The sequence below is a fragment of the Prionailurus bengalensis genome, chromosome D4 (assembly GCF_016509475.1).
Source record: "Prionailurus bengalensis isolate Pbe53 chromosome D4, Fcat_Pben_1.1_paternal_pri, whole genome shotgun sequence".
NCBI lineage: Eukaryota > Metazoa > Chordata > Mammalia > Carnivora > Felidae > Prionailurus > Prionailurus bengalensis.
Window position 1 is genome coordinate 3,634,870 of NC_057359.1, and position 18,640 is coordinate 3,653,509.

The following is an 18,640-nucleotide window of genomic DNA, read 5'->3' on the forward strand; positions in this document are numbered from 1 at the left end:
ATTTGTCCTGGAAAACTGAATTCGGCCCCGGGTTTTGCCAAAGGGGATGCATTTCTGTTCTGTGTTCGCAATAGAATTTCTCTGTCCTTTGCACACACAAAATTCAAATGTGTGACCGCATGCATGAATGTCAACAGCCCTGAGTACCTAGTGACTGTGCGGAAATAATGCTTCATCCTGAGAGTTGAAGAATTCAACTCACCCATTTGATGAAGGAAACCATAACAAGTTTGCTCTGTTCAAATAAGAAAGGGGACAGGTAGGGAGAATAAAGAAGAAGAGGAAGACTAATAACAGTAATAAAGAACTGAAGAAGAGATATCTACCTAACGCATCACCAAAATGAAAATAAACTGGAGTAGGCAAGAGGAGACGGGGGCCTGGCAAATTGCATAACTAAGATACACAAGAAGAGACAGGTCAAAGGCCTTGTGAGCCACTCAGGGTCCCTAAGTTGTTTATTGTGAGAAACTGGTGGTGATACACGCACACATTCTACATTTTAATTATACGGAAACTTCTGGAAGGGACATACATCGTAAGTGAGTGGAACCCCGATTGGCAGTGGCAGACTTGACTTGAAGGGGTGCTGTGTCAAGACTTTATGTGGCTCCTGCCCTAAAAGAAGTGTGGGAAGAAGGAGAGGGTCACCCAGGGCAGGCAAGCCACTGAAATCTAACAAGATCCGGATGCAGTCATGGAGGGATATCTGGAAATTTTGACATTCTAGGAATTGGAAGAACCAAAATTTGGGAGGCAGGCTCCAGGTAGGGGCAGCAAGGAGGCCTCTGGTGTCTCCGTCCTTTGTCATTATTGATACGCAAAGGGTGGCCTCCCAATGGGTGGCCCAGCCCCCTGAGTATCAGCCCCACCCCAGGTGCACACCATTTCCTTGTTAATGGAGGCGCGCTATTCACAAGGGGGGAAAATGCTTCCGGGTGAACGTAACATACTGTGCCTGACTCCACTTGGACAGTGTATTAAATACACCCAATGCGATAAGGTTATAAGGAAACAGGCTTATCACTGGTTTTCAGTATAATGATCTTTATGGGTGGCATCTCTGTATCTATATATCGTATATGTGTGGGTACCTGTGTGAATATAGAATCATATTCTTTTCCACCGTTCTGGTAAGTGATTTTTTTCCTTTTTTTTTTTTTTTTTTTGGTTTCAATTTTGTTTACATCATGCAAGAGAGGTATGTGTATTGTTTTTTAAAGATTATTTATTTATTTATTATTTATTATTATTATTATTATTATTTATCTCTGCACCCAACATGAGGTTTGAACTCACAACCCCAAGATCAAGAGTCGCACGCTCTACCGACTGAGCCTTGGTCATTTTCTTCCTTTTAACTCAGAAAATCATTTAATGCCAGTTCAAATGCCCGGCTCTAACAGAGTGTGCCATTTTAAGGAAAAGAACCCCCTCAGTCTTCCAAAGGACCCACGCCAGGGAGGGATCGCAGGGGTTGCAGGAAGCGGGCTTGCACCTTTGGCTTGAGAAGCCCCGGGCCCTGGGTGCCCTGAAGCGGGACCTGGGAGAGGCGCGTGCTGTTGGGCCACCGATGCCTGGCCCGTGGGGGCCACAGAACTGGAGGAAGACCTGAGCTGCAACCTCTAAGCGTGGGGTCTGCAGGACAGAGCCGGCTGCCGCCCGGGTCCGGGGTTTCTCTGGGGAACCATCTCTCCTGAAAGGAAGAAAAAGAAAAAAGCACTGATCTGTAAGATTCCTAGATTTTCCTGATGCACTTCTCTGCGGCCCACTTCAGGCTGCTGCTAGTTGTACCATAGGAAGGAATCGGCCCTCGCCGGCAGGTGCCCACGGGCCACACCACCAGTGTCAAGGCTATAGAGGCACTGCCACTGTTAATTCTTTCTTTTGCGGCTGGCAACCCCCGTGTATTTGTAAGTGGAAGAAATCAGCATCATTCCCGTCACTCGGAGACTGACGTGATTCTGGTAAAGGTAATGTCTCAAGGGGTCGTGGCTCACAGCTGTTTTCTGCCAGCTTGCCTTATTCCTTTACTAAGGGGCCCCGGGAAAGATCCCCTTCGACGCCCATCCTTCCCACCTTTGCATTCCGAGGTCATCTTAAAACGAGGGAACTGGGCACCCTTACGTATTGAACAGAACTCATAAGACCACGAGGCCATCCGGATTTCCGCTCACGATCCGCCCGCAAATGCGTGCTTGTCATCCAAGGGTTAAGCGTTTTCAGCCGTGAATTGGCGTTGGTAACAACCTGCCTCGTAGGACTGCCGTCAGAATTCAGAAGGCCACGGTGCATGAGCACAATCTGCAAAATAGGAAGTACTCTTCAAATATGACTCCATAGCAGCATCACACGAGGGCTCGGGAATCTCTAGGAAGGGCTTCGTGAGCCAGGCGGCCGCGGGAGTCAGGGGGACGGTCCTGACACCCCGTCCGTACAGCAGCCGTGTTGCCGTCGCTGGATGATTTCTCTGGAGTGACGGGCAAAGTCTGATGAGCTTCAGTGGGGCTAGACCCCCCGGGGCCTTCCTTCGCAGCCCTGCTGTGTTCAGAGAGCCCCTCACGAAGAAAAGCCAAGCCACGCAATTACAAGGACAGCAAACGAGACGGCAAACTCTCTTTACGTAGCTGATTCAGATCCTAAAAGACACACAGTTTTGTGTGTGCGTTTGTGAGTAGACACACGCTCGCAAATAAACGTACGCGTACGTGGGCACGCAAATATGTGATCTGGAGACACGTACCTTGCTAAAATAAAAATGTGAAGGCAGTGGGGCGCCTGGGTGGCTCCGTCGGTTAAGCGTCCCACTTCGGCTCAGGTCATGATCTCACGGTTCCTGAGTTCGAGCCCCGCGTCGGGCTCTGCGCTGAGAGCTCGGAGCCTGGAGCCCGCCTCGGATTCTGTGTCTCCCTCTCTCTGACCCTCCCCCCGTTCATGCTCCGTCTCTCAAAAATAAATAAACATTAAAAAAATGGGAAGGCAGAAAAAAATGAAAAAGATAAAAATGTTAAGGCAGCATTCTAAAAAAAAAACTCTGCTCATTCAGAATGTCAGACAGGGATCTTTAACAATATTTGTAAGCATTTGGGGGCAAAACTATTAATGCGGGATGACCGGGCTGAGCCTATATTTTGGAATGAGGACTTATAAATGCGCTGTGCTCAAAGGCTAAAAGACACATTGGTGTGGATAAAACAAATGTATTCTTTTGCTGTTTACTGGCATTAACTTTGTCTGCCTCCCTAAAGGCTGGGTGGCAAGTGTGACGCTTGAGCTGAGTGTCATCAGAGAAGAGCTCCGTCCCTGTACCCCTAGCGTCCTCCGGGTTTAATGTCAAGAAGGCATCTCGTGTCCGCTTGAGTCCGCAGTGTGCATGGTGCTTCATGATATCAAGGCTCTCACACCTGTTCTAATTCCGTCTCGGTAGCTCCCTCGGCAATTCCTAAAGGTCCATGCTTTACGTGAAAAGCAGTCCCCAGAGTATTATTGTTTTATAGCCCTTGCCGTTTCTTATTAGCTACTGCACGGGTTCGTGTCCACTCTCGGTTCTGCGGTAGGGCCTGCCACACGCACTGTGCTAACATTCACCACCCTCTGTGCGATCACTACTGAAAGCCCGGGGAGCGAGTGGAAAGATGGGCCCGCAGTCTTCTCGTGGCAGCCTGGCCTCTTCACCCTGGGTGCCGGGGAGGAGAACAAGGTGGAGGCCGAAGGGAAGCTGGAGGAAAGAAGGAGAAAGCTCCCAGGAAAAAACCAGAGAGGAAATGCAGATCAGGCTGGGGGGGTGGGGGGCAGCGAGGCGAGGGAGGGAGGGAGGGCGCCCGTCAGGGACGTCAGGGTCAGGCGGGCTGTCGGAGCCAGGGCCCTGCCAAGGGTTCCGCAGTCAACCCCACATTGTCAGGAGGCCACGGGCCCGCAGGAGCCCGCGTGGGGATCAAAGCCTCAGACAAGGACCACAGCTGCTGGCTGAGGCTCCCGCTGACCGAGAGCCCGGCCTTTCCTGCTGCAAGTGGCAGTGTTGGGCTGCGTCCCCAGAGGGCTCGCACTTTGGCCTGGGTCACAGGTTCTGGGTTCCTCGGGAGAGGAGGTACATGAAGCCCACCTCGTCACTGGCCTCCCAGCTCCGCGGAAAACCCCCTGCCGTGAGGGACCCCGCTTCTTCCCCACTGCTACGTCGCACACGGCCGTCGGACGGAGAGGCGGTTTTCTGTGCCCGCCTGCTGCTTTTCAAAGTGGCCCACGAGCAGCCGCCAAGTTTGCGCTCAGTTGCTGTCCACGCATCCAACCACCCTGTGGGCACAAATCTGTGCCTTTGCAGCCAGCAGCAGCAACTGCGTTAGAGACGGGAGCCCAAGAGGGCACCGCAGGGGAGCGGGAGGCCCTCCCTTACTCACCAGCAGGCTCTGGGGACAGCAGAGAACACACGGGACCACCACACCCGGACATTCCTGGAGTGCCATCCCGGGGCCGGAGGCCATCCTCCAGCAGGACAGAACGCTCAGGGGGAGCTGCCCTTGCTGGGCACCAGCGGGCCCAGGGGCTGGGGACAAGACACCCATAGGGGCAGCTGTGGCCTTGAGCCCACCTCCTCCCGCTGCACAGCACTGGGGTTCAGGGGCTGCACTGTTTCTTAGCCCACCCCCGCTGTGCTGGGGCCACAAGCGAGCTCTCCAGGGCCCTGACTGTTCCGTCCCCTCCTCCCGCCTCCCCCAAAGCTCCCTGATGACCCTCGGTGTGGACATTTTACAATTACTCTTGTAAAATATCATTTGCTTAAGCTTTATGCGTTTTTCTCTTTAGATGTAAATAACATCCCAGTTCTAACCCTGGCCGATTCTTGCTCTGAGGCCAAAGATGTGTGCTCCGTGTGCTCCGTTAAAACGGAGAGCCCGGTAGGGTTTCTCTCAAGAACCCGCATTAAGTAATGAAAAGTGCTTTTCCCCAGAACTCTTCCAGCCCCTTCAATCCTAGAAGTCAAGAGCTATAAAGGTATGTGGAGGGCGCCTGGGTGGCTCAGTCGGTTGAGCGTCTGACTTGGGCTCAGGTCATGATCTCCCAGTTCCTGGGTTCAAGCCCCGCGCAGGGCTCTGTGTTGACAGCTCAGAGCCTGGAGCCTGTTTCAGATTCTGTGTCTCCCTCTCTCTCTGACGCTCCCCTATTCACGCTCTGTCTGTCTCTGTCTCAAAAATAAACGTTAAAAAATTTTTTTTAAATAAATAAAGGTATGGAGAAAGACAAAAGCACTTCGTTCGGCTACGTGAAATGGAACTTTTTGAAAAGTTACAGCAACATGTTTTTTAAAGGACGTGAGGGGCTTTAAATAACTTCTTTGCTGACGTCGACAGCGGCCGCAGCCCTCCCTGCCACCATTCAGTCTTCTCAGGAAACAGAAACTGCCCGCCTTTCTCTGCACCGGTAACAGAAGAACACCGCTGACATCTTTAGCATTGGTTACATTTAAGAGATGGTTGAAAGAGTGTTCTAGAGACACCACTGGGCGGACGCGCAGGGCATAGGAAGCTTACGGAAGAAACTGAAGAAGACACAAAACAATGGAAAAACATTCCATGCTCATGGGTTGGAAGAACAAATATCGTTAAAATGTTGATACTACCCAAAGCAATCAACACATTTAACGCAGCCCCTACCAAAGTAGCACCAACATTCTTTGCAGAGCTAGAACAAACAATCCTAAAATTTGCATGGAACCACAAAAGGGCCCCAGTAGCCAAAGCAACGTTGAAAAAGAAAACCCAAGCTAGAGGCATCACAATCCCGGACTTTAGCCTCCACTACAAAGCTGTCATCATCAAGACCGCATGGTATTGGCACAAAAACAGACACGTAGACCAATGGAATAAAATAGAGACTCCAGAACTGAACCCGCAAACGTATGGCCAACTAATCTTCAACAAAGCAGAAAAGAGAACTTAATGGAAAAAAGACAGTCTCTTTAGCAAACGAGGCTGGGAGAACCGGACAGCAACATGCAGAAGAATGAACCTGGACCACTTTCTTACCCCAGACACAACAAACTCAAAATGGATGAAAGACCTCAAATGTGAGACATCAGAACCCTACAGGAGAAAAGAGGCAGCGGTCCCTTTGACCTCGGCCGCAGCAACTTCTTACCTGAGGCCAGGGAAATAAAAGCAAAAATGAACTATTGGGACCCCATCAAGACACAAAGCTTCTGCAGAGTGAAGGAAACAAAATTAAAGGAACAAAAATCCCCCATTATGCTCTCCTCACCCCACCCTTGTTTTCTCGGGCCTCAGAAAAGCATCTGGAACTTGGGAGTCGGAGGGAAAAGCATGAAGGACGCCAGGTCAGCGGTCGCCAGCCCGACGCCCCGCCTGGCTGTGACCAGAAAGTCGCGTCCTGACTACACGGCCCCGGAGGCAGGCAGGAGACACAGGAGAACACAGCAAAGGGGAGACTGGATCCCTGGAGAGCAGTCTCACGAGAGCAAAGATGTGGTGAACGAGAGGGCTTGCGGGCCATGCAACAATTTACAGAATGACTTTCCAAGGATCACGGGGAGCTACGGAGACCCGCTGACCACCAGCATTTAAAATCGCAAAGGGCAGGGGCGCCTGGGTGGCGCAGTCGGTTAAGCGTCCAACTTCAGCCAGGTCACGATCTCGCGGTCCGTGAGTTCGAGCCCCGCGTCAGGCTCTGGGCTGATGGCTCGGAGCCTGGAGCCTGTTTCCGATTCTGTGTCTCCCTCTCTCTCTGCCCCTCCCCTGTTCATGCTCTGTCTCTCCCTGTCCCAAAAATAAATAAATGTTGAAAAAAAATGTTTTTAAATCGCAAAGGGCAAACCGGACATTCCTGGGAACGGGATCAGCGACACGCAGAAAAGGAAAAAGACAGAAAGTAAAGCATTGACAAGATAACAAAATGGAAGATCCCCAAACACCGAAATGGGCCTAATGGCAGGGCAATAGAGGTCCGTGCACCAGAGGACCAGGCTGGGAGAAGAAAAGTATTTACTTATTGTTTTATTTTTATTTGTTTTAAGTTTATTTTATATTTTTAAGTTTACTTATTTATTTTGAGAGAGAGAGGGAATGAGCAGGGAAGGGGCAGAGAGAGAGGGAGAGAGAGAGAGAATCTCAAGCAGGCTCTGCACTGTCAGCCCAGAACCCAACTCTGGGCTCGAACCCACGAACCGTGAGATCACGACCTGAGCCAAAATCAAGAGTCAGATGCGCAACTGACCGAGCCACCCAGGTGTCCCAAGAAAAGTATTTAAAAATGAAAACAAGAAAATTTCCTCGACGCACGGGCTTTGTAGAACCAAATTTTTCTCTAACACAAAGAGTAATCCCGCAATGCAACCTGGTCAACTTCCTGCAATTCAAGATTACCAAAAGCAAATATTTCCATCATGGAACGGATGCCTTAAGTGGAGATAAAGACAGGTTGCCCTCACAGTCCATCGCATTAACGTTTACCCAATGCTACACGACGTTAGAGACATATCTGCATGCTTTGGAGAAAAGGGCGTTTCGTCCATCTCCAGAACACCATGCCCACACAGGGGGCTGCAACTAATGAATATCTTTTTTAAAAAGAACAACAATGAGCCCCTAAAAAGCAAGCAGAGCAAAGCAAACATACAAACGAAACAAAAAAAGAAATCATCGCAAAGCCCTGCTCACGACAGGCGCTAACATTTGTTGAGGACTTAGTGGATGCCAGGCTGTTTTATTTATGTATTTTTTTAAAAATGATTTTGAGTCTTTACTTATTTTTGGGGGGGGGGGGAGGGAGAGAATGCGTGGGGGAGAGGCAGAGAGAGAAGGAGACACAGACTCCGAAGCAGGCTCCAGGCTCTGAGCTGTCAGCACAGAGCCCGACACGGGGCTTGAACTCACGAGCCATGAGATCATGACCTGAGCTGAATACGACGCCCAACCGACTGAGCCACCCAGGTGCTCCTGGCGTAAACTCTTGATTAAACGTTCTACGAACACTATAGAGACTTAAGAGGAACTAATGACAATGAACTTGTGTCCCTGCCCCAAAGCCTGCACTGGAACTCAGAGTTAGACCTTGTTCTCCACTTGCACATCACGAGATTTAGGTTTACATCTGAAGCTTGAGAAATTGCTATAATACCTGGTCAGACCATTCTCACTTCTTCTTATGGATTGTCCCCTGGGTCTCAGACATCTGGGACCGCTAGTCAGTCTCTCAACTGTCTGCGTGGCTGTGGAAGTAATTCCTCCCCACACGGACTGCTGCCATGCTGGATGGCAAGGCTTCCCAAACCCCAGGGACTCCTGAATGGACCTGGCCTTTTTGCTAGGACTCCGTGTCAGTAGATAATAATGCTTCTAAGTGACACCCCCCACCCCGGTGGCCACAGCCATTTTGATAACAAAAAATACCCAAAACCGTTAAAACATGGTTAGGCTACACAATTCTGTATCCTGAAGTTCTGGACCATATTAATAGCTTTTTGTCTATGTTACAAATACCTTATAGTGATCAAAGCTTAATAATTATTGAATACCTATGTTGAGCATTTGGAATGCTGAGGCAATATAAAGTTTGGATGAGAAATATCATCTTATCGATGCATTTAAGAGACTGTGCTTTTTGTTTTTCTTAGAAGAGTAAGCTAAATTATTACATATAAGTTTTTGCCGTGGCAAAGACTCATGCAATGTTTTAAGGAACTTCTGTGCATTGGTAATTATATTTCACGTTCAGCGCCGATATATCCTTAGATACGTAGACGTGAATCAAATTATAGAAATTGGAATATTTGCCCAATAGCTTATTTTGCTACTTTATTTTTTTAAACTTATTTATTTATTTTGAGAGAAAGAGAGAGGGAACCAGCAGGAGAGGGGCAGAGAGAGAGAGGGAGAGAGAGAGAATCCCAAGCAGACGCCACAGGGTCGTGCAGAGCACGACACAGGGCTCGAACTCAGGAACGGGCAAGATCGTATCCTGAGCCAAGAGTCGGACGGACGCTTAACGAACTGAGCCACCCAGGCACCCCTTTGCTACTTTATTTTATTCTAAATTATGTTTCCATGGGTGTCTTTTGATATCTTAATTTGAGCTTTTCTCTATTCTTCCCAATTCCAGTCTTCCTAAAACACACACACCCTCACACACACAAAGACGCATGCACACACCCAGTTCTGCCTCCTCTCAAATTCTCTGGAAGCATATTTTTTAAAGTACTTCTGAAGTACAAGCAATGGGTTCTCACTTATCTTTCTGAGAAGACTGAGTGGTTCTGTGTTGGTGTTGCTAAGGTGCTGTAACACAATGACATCTTCACCGAATTTTGAGGCCAAAAGGAACATGAGCGATCCGCTAATCAACCCTCCTCGTTTTCCAGTTAGGAAACCTGGGCACGGGAAGCACGGAATTGCCAGAATTCAAAGGACGAGCCCGTTCCAGAGGCTGGTCCAAGACCTAGGCCTGGGGATTCCCCCTCGGTCAGGAATCCAGATAGAGCAGAATTAAAACCACCAAATCAATAAATAGTATTCAATAGGCATTTACGATGAGTATAAAAATAGTTTGTGAACTTGGAGCTTCCAAATTCAAAAGTGATATGCAGTAGAAGGGCCTGGCATTTCGGGGTGGTTTATTAAGTAAAAACAAGAGAGTTTTAGGCTTACAATGACTGCTTTTCATAGTAAGGGTTTTCATGTGGCAGGGAATTGGCTGAGGGTTATGATCTCATGCCATTAAAAAATTTTTTTTAGGGAGGGGTGGGGCGAGGGACAGAGAGAGGGAGAGAATCTCAAGGAGACTCCACGCTCAGTGTGGAGCTCCACTCGGGGCTCGATCCCATAACCCTGGAATCGTGACCTGAGCTGAAAGCAAGAGTCAGACGGTCAACCAACCGAGCCACCCAGGCGCCCCTCTCATATCATTTTTAAGACAATGACTTAAGTCCCTCTTATGATTTCAGAGGCACTTATAAAATACAACCCAAGTTACGTTTCACTCACGTTCATGAAATAAACTCGATTTGGTTTTGCTTCTGAGGTTTAAATGGTTTTGTCCGCTTGGGGAATTCTCAAGTCCCATCTCCGTTTTATTAATTTTTAACAATCTCCCACCATCGGTCACTCTTTCAGCCCACCAAGGGTGACAGACTGGTAGGGCATTCCTCTCGGTTCCCGTGGACTGTGTCGCGGGGACACATTCACTGTCACCAACGTTGAGTCCTCAGGACGGAGCGTCACGGAGTCGCTGTGGCCGACAGTTGGCTGGTCATCACAGACAGGGGAGTCCTCGTGGGCGCGTTCCCCCCAGTGTCTGATTCTGATGGATTACCATTCCATGTCCGAGGGTTGCCAACAGGCATGTAAAACCCTCGAGAGTGCACGACACGCGAGAGAGATTACTATGCTGGCTGTAAGGATTGAAAACTTCCCAAGAGCAGAGATCGCCAGGAGCCAAGATTCAACCAATGGAGTAAATCAAATGGGTTATAATCAGATTTGGAGTTTTACCTTTCTGAGTCAATCTACAGTTTTGGAGGGTAACGTGTGATTGGGTTTCAGATTTTTTTTTTTTTTTTTTTTTTTGGTTTTTGAATGATTTACATGATGGAGAAGCAATCACACAGCCTCAGGATCGCTCGGGACAAGAGGAATGAGAGGATGTTGCGTCCCAGGAGGCATGGGGCCTGGCAGGAGGTCTCGGCAGGGTGTGAGCAATCAGGTAATTTAATGAGAAACATTCCTGGGGAAACAAAAGCAAAACAAAGGTCAATAGTGGAAGCTAATTATAAACTCAGTTTCTGAGTTTGGAGAGCAGCCCGTTGAGATTTCGAGAGGTGGGTTCAAGGCGCGCCTGGAGGGTGAGGTGAGGGCAGCAGTCCGTCTGATGCACATCCTGGTTTGCACTTTGGCTGTCTTTGAAGATGCCCCTCCAGTGTCCCGTTGAACTTCCCTGAGGAACACACATAGTAGCAGACATAACGGATGACCACGCATGGCCTGTGCAGTGATTTCTCTGAAGTTTACAAGAGGGATTTACGGGACTAGAATCCGATCACGGATGCACCATTGTTTCTATTGAAACACAAAGCTTGTTTCTAGACATCCCAGTTTTATCAAGGATATTTACAGTGAAATACTTGTTTGTAATATATATTGCTTGTAATATAAGTCTAGCCTTGTTAAACTTGGCCTCGTCATGTATAAAAGTGTAAAAAAATGGTGATGTTTTGCGTATTCTAAGATATGATATTTCTTTTTTTTTTTTTTTTTTTTTTAAATTTTTTTTTTCAACGTTTATTTATTTTTGGGACAGAGAGAGACAGAGCATGAACGGGGGAGGGGCAGAGAGAGAGGGAGACACAGAATCGGAAACAGGCTCCAGGCTCTGAGCCATCAGCCCAGAGCCCGACGCGGGGCTCGAACTCACGGACCGCGAGATCGTGACCTGGCTGAAGTCGGACGCTTAACCGACTGCGCCACCCAGGCGCCCCTAAGATATGATATTTCAAGCCAAAGCTTGGTCATATGCAGGGGCTTTCTTGGTTCCACAAAGTCAACCTGAGTTCTTTACAATTACCTGGTAATAAGGCCTAATCGTGACCTGTAAAGTCTCTTTAGGCTAAGAACCCAGACTAAAGACTTGTCCAATTATGTCCCGTTACAAGGAAACCAGATTCTTGTTAAACTTACATAAATATGTATATTATCATGAAAAATAAAAATATTGAATCAGAGTTTCAGAATTTTGGAAAGAGAGGGAGAAAAAGATAAACATTTCAGCCTTGTTTGCAAACATACATTTTACCAAATTGCTGTAGTTTGTAGTTTGCTTGAAAGAGAAAAGTTTCTTTAAATTTGGGAGGAAACATTAAGATCCAGCAACGTATTTAATGACGTTGCAGAAATTATAATATTCTTTGTCAGTTCATTCAATATCCTGCAATTAATTCTTGTTTTCCTTCCTCTTGGGTTGGCAGCTTTCTGAATCAATCAGTATCCTATTAAAGGTTTAGGAATTCTTATCCCGTTCAGTGTTGCGATCCCAGGGTTATCAGAAACTCGTGTTCTGAGGCACTTGTCGGGGTCTTCTCCATAAATCTCTTTGAAGTGGGAGCGTTTTTGCAGGAAACTTTTGCAAAGGCATCAAAAGCCTTGGAGTAAAACCCACAGACAATGATGGAATTGTCAAGTCAATTTGGTTATTTTCGTGACATACAATATTTTAAGGTAACACGGGGAATCAAGCCCGATAACATTAGACCAGGACATGACAGATTTTGAAGAATTTCATAATTTCCGAGTTACTTATTTTCATGATATATGTTTCATATAAATATGATCTAAGAAGGTTAAACGTTAATTTGTATTTGACGTTTTCCCTGCCGTTTACCCCATCCAATAAGCCTAACTACACATTTCTCTTTTTATAAGAGAAAGTTAATCCTTTAAGCTCTTCTGGAGACCTTCTGGAATTCCCAAACTTAGTTCAACGTCAAAAAGACTTCATTCGAAATTTGATTTTTAAGAAGTTTGTGAAAAGTGTCCAAAGGTTTCAAATACTCGATCAAACAGGAGCATAGGTCCCTGGCAAACAAGGTTTAGTCACCCATTCAACTAAAGTGACAATGAAAGTTCTCAAAGGCAAATAGAGTTGTAAAAGCTTCAGCTTTTTTTATATTGATATGACTCAGTTTTTCTAAGTAATCCAAGACCGGGTAAGGACAACATGAAGGACAGGAAATATTTTCATAAGACACAGAATGTTTGTTTCCTGGGCAGAGTCCATTAAAGAAGAAAAAACCTTGTTTAATAGTTTACTAAAAGTAGACCAATAATTTGAGGTTTTTGGGTTTGTTTTTGTTTTTTTAGCAGAAGGAAAATTAAACTGTAGTTTTGAATCAGCACACTACTGAGCAGATTAGCAACATTTATAAACACATAGTTAGAAAAACTTAAACTTTTGAGAGACATGGTTTTATAGTACATTTTTTAATGTAGCAAAAGTCATTTGATTTTGTCTCAGCATGTTATTTGATTTAAAAATAATGCAGAAGGGTGCCTGGGTGGCTCAGTGGGTTAAGCACCCAACTCTTGATTTCGGCTCAGGTCATGATCTCACCATTTGGTTCATAAGATTGAGCCCTGAGTTGGGCTCTTCCCTGACAGCACAGAGCCTCCTTGGGATTCTTTCTCTCCCTCGCTCTCGGCCCCTCCCCCACTCACTCTCTATCTCAAAATCAACAAATAAACTTAAAACAAATAAAAACAATAAAAGTGGTTTAGATACTCGAATATCCGTTATTTGGTTTAACTTAGGAGAAACTTTGATTTGCATTTGTTTCAATTACTTGTTTTTCACAATTACGTTTAGGTTAGACATTCAACAGCTAACCATCATGTGAAGTGAATTTTCTTCTTGGTAGATTGCGTGGCATCGAGATAACATGAACTTATCCGACTGGTCAACCCGGGTAGAATACGTTGTATGTTTACATTAGCACGGCACAGAGAGGAGTGGGATCCTACGGGCCGTGCTCCCGTGTTCTGTCCCTGGTGCTCCCCGGCCTCTTTGCCCACCCTGTCCTTCTGCTTCATCCCTCGCTTCTTGGAAACATGATGTCTGCTCCATTTCTGAGTGCCCAGCTTCCACTAAAATGGTTGTCTGGCTTTCACTGAGCTTGTCAACCCAGACAGCTCTTTCCTCAAGGTCACCAAAGACCCCGCTGGGGTAAATGCCATGGGTATTTCCTGTTCTGTTGCTTACTTAACTTCCAAGAAGCATGGGGCAATGCCGACCTCCCTCCTTCTAGAAGTATTCTTGTAAAGTCACTCTCCTGGTTTGTTTTTCGCCACTTTATCAGACCTTTATCTGACCCTTTATCAGACTTCTTTGCCGAGACTGCTTCCTGTCCACACATGCTGGGCTGACTCATGGGCTGGCTGGTTCCTCGCCTCCTCTCACACATCATGCCTTCCCTGGGAAGCACTCCATCTAGCCCATGCCCTTGTCTCCCAAAACATGGCTCCATGCCAGGCTTGGAGCCCATCTCTTGCAGGCACTTTCAAGTGGACCAGAACCTCCCTGTTTTATCCCACCAGATACCCAAACATGGTCAGGCTCAGCCGGGATGCACAGACTCCTTCCTGCTGCTGTGACTTCCCACAATGCTCTTCCCTTCTCTTAATTAATGTGTGTTTATCCTCAGGTCTCCACTGAATACTGTCCCCTGTGTAGACCCCATGGACACTCAGAAGAGTGTCCCTGTGTGGGGGGCCCACCTCCCCCTCCAACTCCCCATCGTGGTGCCGATCACGGGTTTTATCAAGAACTTGCTGAATTTTCTCTCTGACCAGACCGGGGCCAAGTAGCACCGAGAATTCACCATCCTGCCTTGTGCAGGCTGGTTTTTTATTGTTCTGTATAGCACTTACCACTTTCTAATATATCATATATTTGCATGTTGCTGTATCTAGATCGTCTTACCAGAACAGAGGAGCAACGAAGGCAGGAACAGACGCCTCTGTTACGTTCTTCCTGTTTCCCCAGTGCCTGGTTTGTAACAGTTACACGATTCCTTTTTGATTAAATGAAAGAATTAACCAAGGAATGAATAATATCCAAGAGTTAAATGAAGCATATATTAGTCGCAGCTTCAGGCTTCCCAAGCTTGCTTTGTGAGATGGGCCGAGAGGGTTACTGAACTTCAAGAAGTGTTAGGGCGCCACATCTGGAACCATGTATCTGTTTCATTGGATTTATTAAATCTGCACAATGACTATGCATCTTTCGGAACCTCTCCATGTTTCATACAACCTCTATGTTCTAATGTAGAGCTTTCCTCTCCGAGGCTGACCACTCTTCCTACCGAAGGGGGTTCTTGCTGGAATCCTGTGTCCCACCTCAGACATAGACCGGTGTCAACATAACCAATGCCGTCAACGTATATGCCCATGTGTGTTTCCCTATCTTTGTGTGTGTATGCGATATTAGACCATTAGGCCATGTTGGTATTTGATTAAATGAAATAATTAACAAAACACTAATTAATAATATGCCAAAAATTGGTTTAGCATATATCAGTCATAATGATAATGATCTTGTCATGAAAGGACCAACCTTGCATTCTATTGACTTTGATCCTACTATGGAATTAAAATACATAGTTTGCAATAAAAGTCATGAGTAAGAATTCGTAGGAAGGAAGAGTGACCTTCTCATGGCCAGTCCCTATCTTCAGAGTCAAAGTCTAACAACGATTTGGTAACAGTTTGGCACAATTTTGTCGTTGCCTTGAAAGATTTCCTAAAGGGGCACGAAAGAGTCTAGAAGGAAAACAGGCATCCAACCATCCAGGCAAGTACTGACTTTTGATGCTCAGGCAGACCTGGGATTTGCTGAGAACCACAGAGTGGTATGGCAGCCTTGGTTATGTCGCTGTTTCTGCTTTTGTGGGTTGTTGTTGAAGAGCAGTGATGAACTGAATGCTTGTATAAGGCCAGTCCCTACCTTACACTTAGCCTTCAGGGCTACTAATCACTGGTGCGTGCTGAGTTCAGAATCTCATGTCATAGTTATTACTCATTAGAAGATATATCATTCACGGACATTACACTCAATGAGTAAATAATATTGAGGACCTGTGGGAAACAAGGATGGACAATACGAAACTACTGCCATCCATTGAGGACAGGATGAAGTGTGCACAAGTGTTAAGGAGCAACTTCTTAAGTGAATGTAGTCAAAGTAAGGTGTCACCATATTGTCGTAACAACAAGGACAGAGTAATTAGTTACTCGGAGGCATTGGGGGAGGCAAGTGAGTTATTGTTCCAGCTGAGTTTATAAGGAGGAGAAGCAAGTTATCAAGCAATTAGAGAGAGAATAAGGGACTTTAAGACAGAGACGTACAGTAAAGATCACCTCTTTTCTTTCCATAACTGGTTCAGGGTCACAGACATGTGGGGAGGAACAGAGACAGTGAGGCTGGAGATGATGTTAGAGGTAAGACAGTCTGGATCGTAAGTCACCTCACATAAACAAGCTAACGATTTAAAACTGTTATCCTCTACAAAATTCATCTTCTAACAATGTTACTTAATTGGTTAGGCACACAATTTTCAGCGATTAAGATTTATCCTAGAGATTTTAATTATAAGCCCACCAGGTTTGAGCTCTTCTCCCTTTAATCAGTATAACCCTGATCTCAATGCATCGGATAAACCAGAGTGAGAAGGGAATAGTGATAGAGAAATCATTTAAGGGCCTCTTATAAGAATATAAGCAAGAGAAGATAAGTGTTGGAACTCAAGCATTGAATTCTTTTCAGGGTGTAGGACATAGAAGATCTGGTAAATAACTGCCATATTTGGGAGGGGGATCAAAGGAGGGAGGCAGGATGATGCCGGGGTTTCTAATCTGGAAGGGAAGGGGTCATACTGTTAACAGACACCAAGAATTAGAGGGCATAAAAATGAAGAGACAGAGAGGATGCTACAGCTCTGGCCACACTAAGCTCGAAGATCTGATGCTACGTCTGGGCAGATGTGTGGAAGGGATGCTGAACCTGGAGATAGGGTCTCGGGGCTCACCAGAACGCAGCTAGAACTGCGGGCTGTGGGGAAGTGACATTTCCTAGGCAGGTTGCAGATTAAGTTTAGGAGAAGAGTGGCATTGGATAAAATTCTTTAATAGCTTAATTGAACGGCTACTTCTCAGTTCTCATCTTAAGAAGCTTCTCAGGTTCATGTGATGTAGTTAGCCGTGTCCTCTTCGGAATGATTTCCTCACGACGTTCTTGTTCCTCCTGGATTTCCTCCTGTCCACAGAACACTGCCCCGTCTTTAGTGGGTCCTCTTCCTGTGCCCGATCTCTACATGTTTCAGTAATTGAGGGACCTGTCCCTGGCCTTCCTCTTTTCCTCGTTGATACTTACTCCCTAGCTGGTTGAATCTGGACTTTGGGACATCGCCAAGATGGTGACAAAGACTATCCCTGGCTCCACTGCCCCTCACAATAACCATGAACAACTATTCAAGAACAAGACAGCACCGAAGGAATTCTAGAATACAGGGCTGATGGTCAAGCACCCTTTGTGCCACTGAGACAAAGACAGATGGCATTGGGAGGGCAAGAGCCGCGGCTACTGACGACCACATCGTCCCTCCCCAGGCCAGCGCAGCACCACACCAAGAGGTCTCACCTCAGCCTCTTGTTCCTCCAGTGGGGAAAATATAATCCACAATAATTTGTTGTGGATTATACAATATAAATCCCTAAATTGTAACAGCAATAACCTAAAATGTGAGCAGAAGGAGAAGGAAACCTATAAATTTTACAAATTCTAGTGAAGTTGTTATCAGTTTAAAACAGAGTATTACAGGGGCACCTGGGTGGCTCAGTCGGTTAAGTGTCTGACTCCCACTCAGGTCATGATCTCATTCGGAACCTGGAGCCTGCTTCGGATTCTGTGTCTCCCTCTGTCTCTGCCCCTCCCCCACTTGTGCTCTGTCTCTCTCAAAAATAAATAAACATTATACACCAACACACACACACACACACACACACACACACAAAGACATAGAATGGCTGAGTGATTTTTAAAGATCTAAATATACTGCCTACCACTAAAAGGCACCCGACAGAATGGGTGAAGATATTTGCAAAGGACATATCAGATAAAGGGTTAGTATCCAGAATCTACAAAGAACTTACCAAATTCAACACCCAAAAAACAAATAATCCAGTGAAGACATGGGCAAAAGTCACGAATAGACACTTCTCCAAAGAAGACATCCAGATGGCCAACCGACACATGAAAAAATGCTCCACATCACTCGTCATCAGGGAAAATACAAATCAAACCCACAATGAGATACTACCTCACACCTGTCAGAATGGCTAAAATGAACAAATCAGGAGACTATAGATGCTGGCAAGAATGTGGAGAAACGGGAACCCTCTTGCACTGTTGCTGGGAATGCAAACTGGTGCAGCCACTCTGGGAAACAGTGTGGAGGTTGCTCAAAAAACTAAAATTAGAACTACCCTTCGACCCAGCAATTGCACTACTAGGCATTTATCCATGGGATACAGGTGTGCTGTTTCGAAGGGACACGTGCACCCCCATGTTTATAGCAGCACTATCAACAGTAGCCAAAGTATGGAAAGGGCCCAAATGCCCATCGATGGATGAATGGATAAAGAAGATGTGGTATATATACAATGGAGTATTACTCGGCAATCAAAAAGAATGTCACCTTGCCATTTGCAACTACGTGGATGGAACTGGAGGCTATTATGCTAAGTGAAATTAGTCAGAGAAAGACAAAAATCATATGACTTCACTCATATGAGGACTTTAAGAGACAAAACAGATGAACAGAAGGGAAGGGAAACAAAAATAATATAAAAACAGGGAGGGGGACAAAACAGAAGAGACTCATAAATATGGAGAACAAACTGAGGGTTACTGGAGGGGTTGTGGGAGGGGGAATGGGCTAAATGGGTAAGGGGCACTAAGGAATCTACTCCTGAAATCATTGTTGCACTATATGCTAACTAACTTGGATGTAAATTTTAAAAAATAAAATTAAATAAATAAATAAATACTCTAAAAATAAATTAATTAATTAAAAAATAAAAAATAAAAAAAT